The 11,215-nt window shown below is 39.0% G+C and overlaps 1 long non-coding RNA gene across 1 annotated transcript; it reads left to right on the forward strand.

Annotated features, from left to right (window-relative positions):
• The first annotated feature begins 297 nt into the window (after positions 1-297).
• Positions 298-2,164, forward strand: LOC107771005 (uncharacterized). Its single transcript, XR_001644721.2, has 2 exons — positions 298-700; positions 1,682-2,164. It is a non-coding gene; the product is annotated as an uncharacterized LOC107771005 (long non-coding RNA).
• Positions 2,165-11,215: the final 9,051 nt, after the last annotated feature.

An 11,215-nucleotide genomic window follows, 5' to 3' on the forward strand; every position in this document is an offset into this window, starting at 1 on the left:
TTTAGGATTTAATTTAGATTTAGATTTAATCTTGAAAAAGGAAGAAAAAGAATTAACAGCAAAGAAAAAAAATTGGAAAAATGAAAAGTAAAGGAATAAAAATTTGGTCTGTGCCAAGTCATGTTCAAAGATTTTAAGCCCAGCTCGGTTCCCTTTTACCTGTTTAAAATCCAGCCCATTCCACCCAATACCCGGTCCAATTCCGCCTTATAACCAAACGATGTTGTTCGAGCTCGGCAGATCTGGGCCATTCATTTTGATGCATCAAATGGTCCAAAACATATCTCTTCAAACCCTTAATAATGTCCGAAACTTCAGAGAATATTCAGTCCACCCAAGCACCCCTGTATTGTTCTCATCTCTCTCATCTCTATCAGTCTTCAACCCTAGTATAGCCTTAGGAATTCCACCATTTTCACAAGCGATTGACCTCCCAGACACCACCAAAATTCAACCCCATACTCCCCATAATTCTTCAAGTCCTATGCTGGTGCAAATCTCTACAAAACCCCCCATCGAATCCAGTTAATTTTAGATCTAAAAAGAGAGAAGAAGAAAAGAGAATTTTCCCAGATTTTCAAGAATGATTTGGACTGAAACTAGTATTGTCCGTTCGTTCTCGAGGAGAGCATGCGGATAATACTACTTTTGGTCTAAATCAGAGACGTCGGAGGTCCATACAGGCTTGTTGGCCTTTTAGGTATTTCTCCTCTTTTGTTCTTGTTTCCATCCTTGGTGTCTTTCATCTCTTCGTTTATTTCTGATTCCTGTCTTTTCTTTCTAAATTCTATTTCAATTTATTTTGCTCGTATGTTAAGATTGGGGTCATAGTTCGACCATTGTTATTAGGCCATTTGTTGTCATTGTTTGATTTTGCTAAAATTTGTTTAATTTTGGTTTCATTGGACTCACAATATCAGGAGTTTATAACTCTCCCGGCCTGTTTGCTTTTGGGTTCGACTATTTCAAATTAGGGTGTGGGATCCGAAGGTCAGGAGCCCATAGAGGGGAGGGGAGGGGAGGGTTGTCCAGCTCATGGGTTAGGTGTGGGTTTGGGTTTAAGTCAACCCATGAGTTGAAAGGTAAATAACTGAGGCTTAATGGGTAAATTGGATATTGTAAATGGGGAATCTTTTGTAACAAGAAAGGAAAGCTTCTAGGAAGCTGGGGAAGGGGAATTGTCTGATAAAACTGAAATTGGACTAAGGTTGGTTGATCAAAAAGAAAAATTGACTGGGGGTTGATAAGCAAAAAAGAAAATTCAAAAGGGGCCTAAGAGCAAAATTGAGTCTCTAATAGGCTGCCCTAGTCCTTGCCTATAAAGGCATCTCTATCTTGCCTTTCAAGGAAGAGCTGAAGAGATAAGAATCTGAAAACATCAAAACGGCTAGATCTTTGAGGGGAAAAATACTATTCCATTGCATTCCCTTCACTGATTCCTGAAGTTTTCAATGTCTGAGGCAACTTGTAATTCATTTGGAGTTTTTTTTTAAAAAAAGCATGGTTTGAATTAGAATTTGGGGCTAATTTTCTGGAATTTGAAAAGGATCTGTCATTTTGCTGGTTGTGGATTTCAAAAATGGACTGAAATTGTTGATTTTACTGGTTGTTTCTGCTGCCAAACTACTGCTGATACCACTCTCCTCTGCTGAAATTCTGTAGTTCTTTGGTTTGTATCTAGGTACACACTGTAAAAGCTCTATTGATTGTGAATGTGGATTGGAAGAAATGAAATGAAAAGAAGGAGGATTAAAGCATAGTGTTAACCTATTTATGTTTCAGTTATATTTCTCCTTAATGTTATGTTTCAGCAAATTTAGTTCTTGTCACTGTATATTAGCATGAGATTTCTAGGACTGTTGCAACAAAGGTTTGATTTGGTTGTTTGCGTATTCTGGACTTTGTTTAGTTTTGCTGAGGATTAATGTTGCTTCAGCTCTGTTTTCCTTTCGAATCTGTTAGAGGTTGAACCTTAGATTGTCATTTGTGTTGATTTAACCAAGTTGAGCTTTGTCTGCATGTCTAGTTTTGGCAAGTAGGTTTGGAGTTACATCTGTTGTATTGAGGGTAGATTCAAGTAAATTTGGAATGTGAGTCATGATTACCAAAGTACTTCTCTGATTTTGAGAAACATTGAATTCAGAATGTTAGCCTATTTTTTCTATGCCTGAATAGTTAAAAACTCAAAAGCAAATATATTAGGCTTAGTCTCAGGTCTCCTGTGGTATCACTGATAGCCATTACGTGTGGTGAAGCAATTGTTGGTTTGGAACGTTGAATCATAACGTTTGGCCTAGGCAATGAGAGCTTAACGCTGGGTCTGAGAGGGTGATACTACTCCTTTGAGTGTCCTCTCTTATGTTATACTTGGGCTCATTTTGGGCCCTGGTCTGAGAATATTCACAACAGAGATTTGGACTTGTTCCACCTTCATTGACTCATCTTCCGTTATTTATTGTGGGTCCAAGCCTCTTGTTTAAGTAATTAATTTTCTTATGTAAGCTTTCTGAGCTAACTCTTAATTGCATTTAGCATTCAGCAATGTTAATTAGTTAGAGTGCATCGTAAAGGACTGTTAAAATGAGAAATATGCAGCACTTTCATATTACCGTTTGATCGTTAAGTGCGGGTGGTTAATACGAGACATGAATCGAGTTTTCATTTTATCTAGTTTTATTATCAAGTGAGGGGTGTCATTCAAAACCAATAACAATTTATGGCCCTCATGAGTTAGTTTAAAAACCTTTTGGTTAGAATAAATTGAGGCGTGTCGTGCCAAATAAAATCTCAAATGCATGACCCTCATTTATTTATTTCTTTTAAATCCTTAGAACTCGAGGCGCGCCATTTAGCAAATTTCCCATGGCTCTCGCAAAGTTAAAAACGCGTAGTTGCTTTAGGCTCGTTATTTTAATAATATTACCTTCCTAAACTCGGGTGTGCATTTCATGTGACCCAAATCCAAATCCTAACAATATTGAATAAAATGTGTTTCGGATTGCGGGTGCATTTCATGTGGCGCGGTCTAAAGACATGTTCTAGATGGCATTGAAATCTTCCTTAAAGTAATTAAAAGCGGTTTAAAGTAAATGCACATAGGTTCAAAAGTGTTTTAAAATCGAATAATATGCCAATTGTAACAGTTGAGCGACCGTGCTAGAACCACAGAACTCGGGAATGCCTAACACCTTCTCCCAGGTTAACAGAATTCCTTACCCGGATTTCTGTGTTCGCGGACTGTAATACAGAGTTAATCTTTCCTCGATTCAGGATTTAAACTGGTGGCTTAGGACACCATAAAGTATCCCAAGTGGCGACTCTGAATTTCTTTTTTATAAAATGGTCCCATTTCAATTGTCACTTTAAGTTGGAAACAACTCCCTTTATATACTCCCTTCCGGGGGTGTAGGTAAAGAGGAGGTGTGACATACCTTACTTAAAATTGTTATCTTGTTTTTCCTTAACAAATTATATATTTAATTCGTTAATTTAACTTATGTTTTGCTTTGTTTAAAAATGATACTTTTACTCAATTTTATTGATTTCTAAACTAAACCCATCTTTTACTTTGTTTCATGCAAATTATATATTATTTTACTTTACTTGATTTTTAAAATAAACTCATTATTTCGTTTGACACCTTACTTTATTCAAGATTGTTATTATGTTTTATGGTGTTTACCTATAGCTTTTGTTCATCTAAATTAATATTTATCATGGTTGCAAAGTACATGGTAGCATGTGGGCTTTGTCGTGCGAAGGTGATTGTTATTATGGGTGCGAGGTGCCATATGTATAAGATTTGGAAATTGTGGTTCATGACTTGTGATTTATAAGTTGTGGTGCCTCGAGGTAATTCTTGATGTAAGTGCATGCATTGGAAACGATTTGATTATTTGAGTTGTCATTCGTTTTTCCTTATTTGGGTTCATTTATATCTCATCGATGTTCTGATTATGTTGTTTCTTTATTACTCGTTTGCTACTTGCTACCATTTAGGTTTCTATTACTTCATTGTTAGTTGTAAATAAATAATTTTTTCGTCGTTGGTCTTACATTGATGTTCTTTCCATTGTTAGCTATGTATATCTTGAATAGATTTCTATGTCTAGTAGGTGTCCTGGACTCGTCACTACTCTACCGAGGTTAGGCTTGATACTTACCGGGTACCATTGTGGTGTACTCATGCTACGCTTGTGCACATTTTTTTGCAGATCCAGGTATTTTGATTGTGTTGTTGAGAGTTGCATCTGCGCGATGGGAGACTTCAAGGTATACCTGCTTGACGTTCGCAGACCTCGGAATCATCATCTTATTTTATTATACTACTGTTAAATTGTAATTTAAAACAGTATTGTATTTAAAAATTCTAGTGTGTTTTAGTAGTGCTTTTGACTCTGTACTACTGGTTTTGGGAAATGTATAATTATTGGCTGCTTGCGACTATGTATGTCATTTAATGGTTTATGATAAATGATTAAATAGTTCAATTCTGTTATTAAATCAGCATGTGTTAAATTTACCTAGTCTTAGAGAATATGTGTTATCGCGATATCCTAAGGTGGGAAAGTGGGTCTTGACATATTTAGACAAATTTAACTTTCTTCTATTTAGAATAGAAAACTATTGATATGTCTTATGGCTCTAGTACATAGGATCCAAAATTATATATCATTATAATAAAATGGTATATTAGTATAATAAAATGGCATATTAGTATTCAATGTTATTGTAAAATACTTGTCACAATAGTATACTAAAACTGCATAAAAATATACCACATAGGTATATTACTATTTTTTGTTTTACAACGCCTACTTCTTATATACTGACTATTATTTTCATGGAACTCCATCAAAAAATTCATTTAAGAAAATATTTGCAAGGACCTAGTTGAAAAAAATTAAAAAATGGCTTATTTATTACTGTTTACTGTTATATTATATTGTATATTATAACAGTATAATATTACTATAACCATGACTTTAGCTTTACACAATAGCACCTAAATGATACTATTATAGCATATTGTTGCAGTATATGCATATTATTAGAGTATACCATTACAATTATTGTATACTATAATAGTATATTATTGTATTATAGCTACATATTCCTACAATATATTTTATACTGTAACGGTATACTGTGAGGTAACTATGTTCTTCTTCAATTATTACAGTATATTGTTGCAGTATATTGTATACTATAACAGTATATTATTGCAGTATAGCAATATACTTGTAACGACCCAGCTGGTCGTTTCAGGAGTTACAGTCTCATTCTCCCCATTTCTGCTTATTTATCTGTCGTTCAGCTGTATCTCATCATATCGTGTTGGTGTGTCTGTGTTCGGGATGGTCATGGAGCGACATGAGACACTTAGTCTCTTATTTTGAAGTTTAAGTTGGAAACGTCAACCGGATATTGACTTATGCGTAGAAGTTCTCGGCTGTGAATTCTGATGGTTTGGAAAGCTTTGTTAGGCGATTTTGGACCTAGGAGCGTGTTCAGAATGTAATTTGGAGGTCCGTGGTAGATTTAGGTTTGAATTGGCGAAATTAAAAATTTGATATTTTTCTGGTCGGTAGTGAAAATCTTGATATCAGGGTCGGAATAAAATTCCAAAAATTGGAGTAGGTTTGTTATGTCATTTGTGACGTGTGTGCAAAATTTCAGATCATTCGGATGAGGTTTGATAGGTTTTTGGATCGGTTGCGGAATTCAAAAGTTTCAAAATCCTTAGGCATGAATCTGAGGGTGATTTGGTGTTTCGATGTTGTTTTGAGTGTTCCGAAGGTTGAAATAAGTTTTAATAATGGTATATGACTTGTTCATATTTTTGGTTGAGGTCCCGGAGGCCTCGGGATGAATTTAGAAGGTTGTCGGAAAGATTGGACTTGAATTGGAGCAGTTGAAGTTGCTGCTTCTGTCATAACCGCACCTGCAGATTGAGGACCGCATGCGTGAGCTGCAGAAGCGACATGGATTGCAGGAGCGGAGGTCTAGGCCGCATCTGCGAACCCGCAGGTGCGAGACCTGGGTCGCAGGTGCGGCGTCTGAGGAATTAATGAAAAACCGCAGATGCGGTCATGTTGACCACAGATGCGGTCCACAGAAGCGTAATATGGATCGCAGGTGCGGAAACCCCTAGGCAGAAACTATATAAGCATCACTTCGCGAATTTTAACCATTATACCACCATTTTTGGCTGATTTTGGAGCTCTAAGCTGTGAAGTGAATCAAGCGTATTCAGAGAGGTAAGCTACTTGGGCTTGAATCTTGTGTTTATGGTGATTATTCAATTGTTTAGTCATGAAATTTGTGGGAAAATTAGAGAAGAAATTGAGAAATTAGGGCTTGAAATTGTAGAGTTAAAATTGGAGAGTTGAGGGGTCATTTGAGGTCGGATTTTGATGATTTTGGTATGTATAGACTCATGAGAGAATAAGGATTCTAGTGTTGTAATTTTTTATCGGATTTCGAGATGTGGGCCTGGGGGTCGAGTTTGACCAATTTCGGGATTTTGAGTTTAGTTTGATAATTTTCGCGTGGGATTCGTCCCTTTGGTATGTATTGATGATATGATTCTAATTTTGGATAGATTCGGGACGATTTGAGGCCGAGTCGAGAGGCAAAGGCATTGCGGAGTAGACTTCCGTCCGGGTCGAGGTAAGTAATGATTCTAAATCTTGACCTAAGGGCATGAAACCCCGGAATTTAGTACTATTTTGATAAATGAGGTGACGCACATGCCAGGTGATGAGTATGTGTATCACGACCCCGGTTCACCCTCTGTGAACCATCGTGACGGCACCTAGTCCTTGCGACTATGTAAGCCTAAATTGCGGAAAATAAACCAATTTACGGAAGTAAAACAATTTAAAATAGAATTAGAATAATAAGATAGTATTTAAAAGTTCCGCTCGGCATACACAATACTTAAATCTTAGGAACCAATACATAACTCCAAGACCCGGAAACCCATGAATCACAAGCTAAGGATCACTACACAGTACTCTAACTCCAAAATATCTAACAAGGAAAAGAAATACAAAAAGGCAAATGTTTAAAAGCTAGAATAGAAAGGGACTCCTATGTCTGCGGATGCGGCAGATATACCTCGAAGTTGCTGGAGCAGTCGCCTCGCCTCAAGGTGATAGGACTGAGTCGCAGTACCTGGATCTGCACATGAAAAACATGCGCAAAATGGGCATGAGTACACCACAACGGTACTCAGTAAGTGTCAAGCCTAACCTCGGTCGGGTAGTGACGAGGAAGGTCAGGGCCATACTGAGGTTAAATAAAATACGAAGTATAACAGTGTAGAACAAGACAGTATAATTAAGTGCAACGGTAAGAAATAACATAGAATAGAAAGAGCAACAACAACTAGAACAGAGGCAAAATATTCAGGAAAAGGAAATACAACTCAACACAGAGATAACAACCGGGGAACCTTCCAGGATACCGTCCTGTAGTCCCAATTACATCTATCAGTGGATCTCTCGAGATACCATCCCGTAGTCCATCATATATATCCGAAGGATCTTCCGGGATCTCGTCTCGTAGTCCAACTATCAGTGTGCAGGGATCTACCAAAATCCTGATCCGTAGTCCTAAATATAAATACCTAGTACTAGGGGAATCTACCAGGTGCAGTCCCGTATTCCATATAACTGTGTAGGGGTTTTACCGAAATCCCACATCCGTAGTCCCAAATAAACAGACAAGGGGGATCTACCGGAATCCCAGATCAGTAATCCCAAATAAACAGACATGGGGGATCTACCGGAATCCCACATTCGTAGTCCCAATGTAAATACATAGCAGCAACAAAAAAATATTCAGAAATGGCAAATTTCATAGTAAGGCAACAAGTAATTCTAGCCTAGCATGCTGCACAGAATTTAGGTAAGGCAGTTTGAGCAAATAAAGCAATTAAATCACTTAGACATGCTTTCCTAAGCTACAACAGGCTTAATTGTGCGAGTAATAAAAACAGGAAAGGAAACATACTAGTAATTACTTAATGAAAACCGGATTTCCAATAATTAGCACAAGTAGGCACTCATCACCTCACGTACAAGGCATTTTAATTACCAAATATACCAAATCCTAAAGAGAAAGGTCCCCCACACAAGGTTAGGAAAGCCACTTACCTCGAACCGGCTAAATAATCAACCCGAGACCACGTTCTTGCCACGAGTACTCGACTCCAAACGGCCGAAATCTATTCAATTCAATTTCATAATGTAAATAACACTTCAAGTAACTGATTCTATAAAGAAATTCTAAGCTAATACGCGAAATTAGGTAAAATGACCAAAATGCCCCTCAAGCCCACGTCTCGGAATCGGATAAAATTTATATTTTTAGAATCCTCACACTCTCATGAGTTCATGCATACCAAAATTATTCAAATCTAAGGTCAAATTCCCAATCAAAAGTCGAATTCTAGGTCTAAGAACTTTCTTCCAACTTTTCCCCAATTTTCATCTCCAATCCGAAATTAAATGATGAAACTAGCTATAGATTGATGGAATATAACTAGGAAGGGTTAAAGAATCGTTACCCAATGATCTCCTCTTCAATTTCCTCTCAAAATCGCCCTTTCCCAAGCTCCAAATCGAATTTCCAACTTTTGAAACTAAACCCTCGAAATTTCATATTTCTACCCAGATGTTTCCGCATATGCGCGCATATGTGGTCCTGGGACCGCATCTGCGGTCCCGCAATTGCAGAACAACGGTCTCTTCTGCGACTTTCCACTTAAGGCCTAGATTCCGCATCTGCGACTCCCCATCCTCAAATGTGGTACCCTCCTAGGGAATTTCCACTGCTTCTACAGTTCCTGCTGAACTCTCCAAATTCCGCTTTTACGATTGGTCCGCCGCTTCTGCTGCTCTGCACCTATGGTCCCCTACTCGCAGGTGCCATTATGACAGAAGAACAACCGAAGCTCCAACTCCAAAGTCCCAAAAATCTTTCGTCAACCATCCGAAATCATCCTGAGGCCCCTAGGACCTCAACCAAACCTACCAGCATATCCCATAACTTCATTCAAACATGTTCCAACCTTCGGAACGCTCAAAACAACATCAAAACACCTATTTTTCGGATCAAGCCTAAGAATTTCAAAAACTCTTAAAATACACTTTTGATCAAAAAGTCTATCAAGCCTCGTCCGAATGACCTGAAATTTTGTACACACGTCACATTCAACACTACGGAGCTGCTCTAACTTCCGGAATTTCATTTTGACCCTCAGATCAAAATCTCACTATCGAACCAGAAACTTCAAAATTCGTCCTTTCGGTATTTCAATCCTAAATAAGCTATGGACTTCCAAAACACCATCTAAATACGCCCCTAAGCCCGAAATCACCCAACGGAACTAACGGAACCATCAAACTTTCATTCCAATTCCATCTTCACATTGTTCCAACTACGGTCAACTTTCCAACACTTGAGCTCTCATTTAGGGACTAAGTGTCCCAAAACTCTCTAAAACTCAAAACCGAACACCCCGACAAATCAAAATAGCAGAAATAAACACGGGGAAAGCAGTTAATAGTGGATCGGGGCTTAAATTCTTAAAACGACCAGTCGGGTCGTCACATCCTCCTACACTTAAACATTCATTCGTCCTCGAACGAGCATAGAGACATACCTGAAGTAGTGAAAAGATGAGGGTAACGGCTACGCATATCCTGCTCGGTCTCCCAGGTTGCCTCCTCGACTGGCTGGCCCCACCACTGAACCTTTACCGAAGCAATATTCTTTGACCTCAGCTTTCTAACATATCTGTCCAATATTGCCACTGGTTCCTCAACATAAGATATATCCTTGTCCAGTAAGATTGAACTGAAATCCAACACGTGCGACGGATCACCGTGATACCTCCGGATCATCGAAACATGAAATACCAGATGAACTCCTTCCAAGCTGGGAGGTAAGTCAAGCTCATAAGCACCCTCCCCAACATGCCTTACTATCAAAAGGGCCAATAAACCTCGGACTCAACTTCCCTTTCTTTCCAAATCTCATAACGTCTTTCATAGGCAAAACTGAAAGTAGAACCCGCTCTCCAACCATATAGGAAACATCACGAACCTTCCGGTCCATGTAACTCTTTTGTCTAGACTGGGTTGTGCGGAGTCTATCCTGAATCACCTTAACCTTCTCCAAAGCATCCTGAACTAAGTCTGTGCCCAATAATCTGGCCTCGCCTGACTCAAACCAACCCACCGGGGATTTACATCGTCTACTATATAAATCCTCATATCGCCCTTTCCCGAGCTCCAAATCGAATTTCCAACTTTTGAAACTAAACCCTCGAAATTTCATATTTCTACCCAGATGTTTCCGCATATGCGCGCAAATGTGGTCCTGGGACCGCATCTGCGGTCTCGCATTTGCAGAACAACGGTCTCTTCTGCGACTTTCCACTTAAGGCCTAGATTCCGCATCTGCGACTCCCCATCCGCAAATGTGGTACCCTCCTAGGGAATTTCCACTGCTTCTACAGTTCCTGCTGAACTCTCCAAATTCCGCTTTTGCGATTGGTCCGCCGCTTCTGCTGCTCTGCGCCTGTGGTCCCCTACTCGCAGGTGCCGTTATGACAGAAGAACAACCGAAGCTGCAACTCCAAAGTCCCAAAAATCTTTCGTCAACCATCCGAAATCATCCTGAGGCCCCTGGGACCTCAACCAAACCTACCAGCATATCCCATAACTTCATTCAAACATGTTCCAACCTTCGGAACGCTCAAAACAACATCAAAACACCTATTTTTCATCGGGTCAAGCCTAAAAATTTCAAAAACTCTTAAAATACACTTTTGATCAAAAAGTCTATCAAGCCTCGTCCGAATGACCTGAAATTTTGTACATACGTCACATTCAACACTATGGAGTTGCTCTAACTTTCGGAATTTCATTCTGACCCTCAGATCAAAATCTCACTATCGAACCGGAAACTTCAAAATTCGTCCTTTCGGTATTTCAAGCCTAAATAAGCTATGGATTTCCAAAACACCATCTGAACACGCCCCTAAGCCCGAAATTACCCAACGGAACTAACGGAACCATCGAACTTTCATTCCGAGTCCATCTTCACACTGTTCCAACTACGGTCAACTTTCCAACATTTGAGCTCTCATTTAGGGACTAAGTGTCCCAAAACTCTCTGAAACTCAAAACCGAACACCCCG

This window comes from Nicotiana tabacum, chromosome 18 (assembly GCF_000715075.1).
Source record: "Nicotiana tabacum cultivar K326 chromosome 18, ASM71507v2, whole genome shotgun sequence".
NCBI lineage: Eukaryota > Viridiplantae > Streptophyta > Magnoliopsida > Solanales > Solanaceae > Nicotiana > Nicotiana tabacum.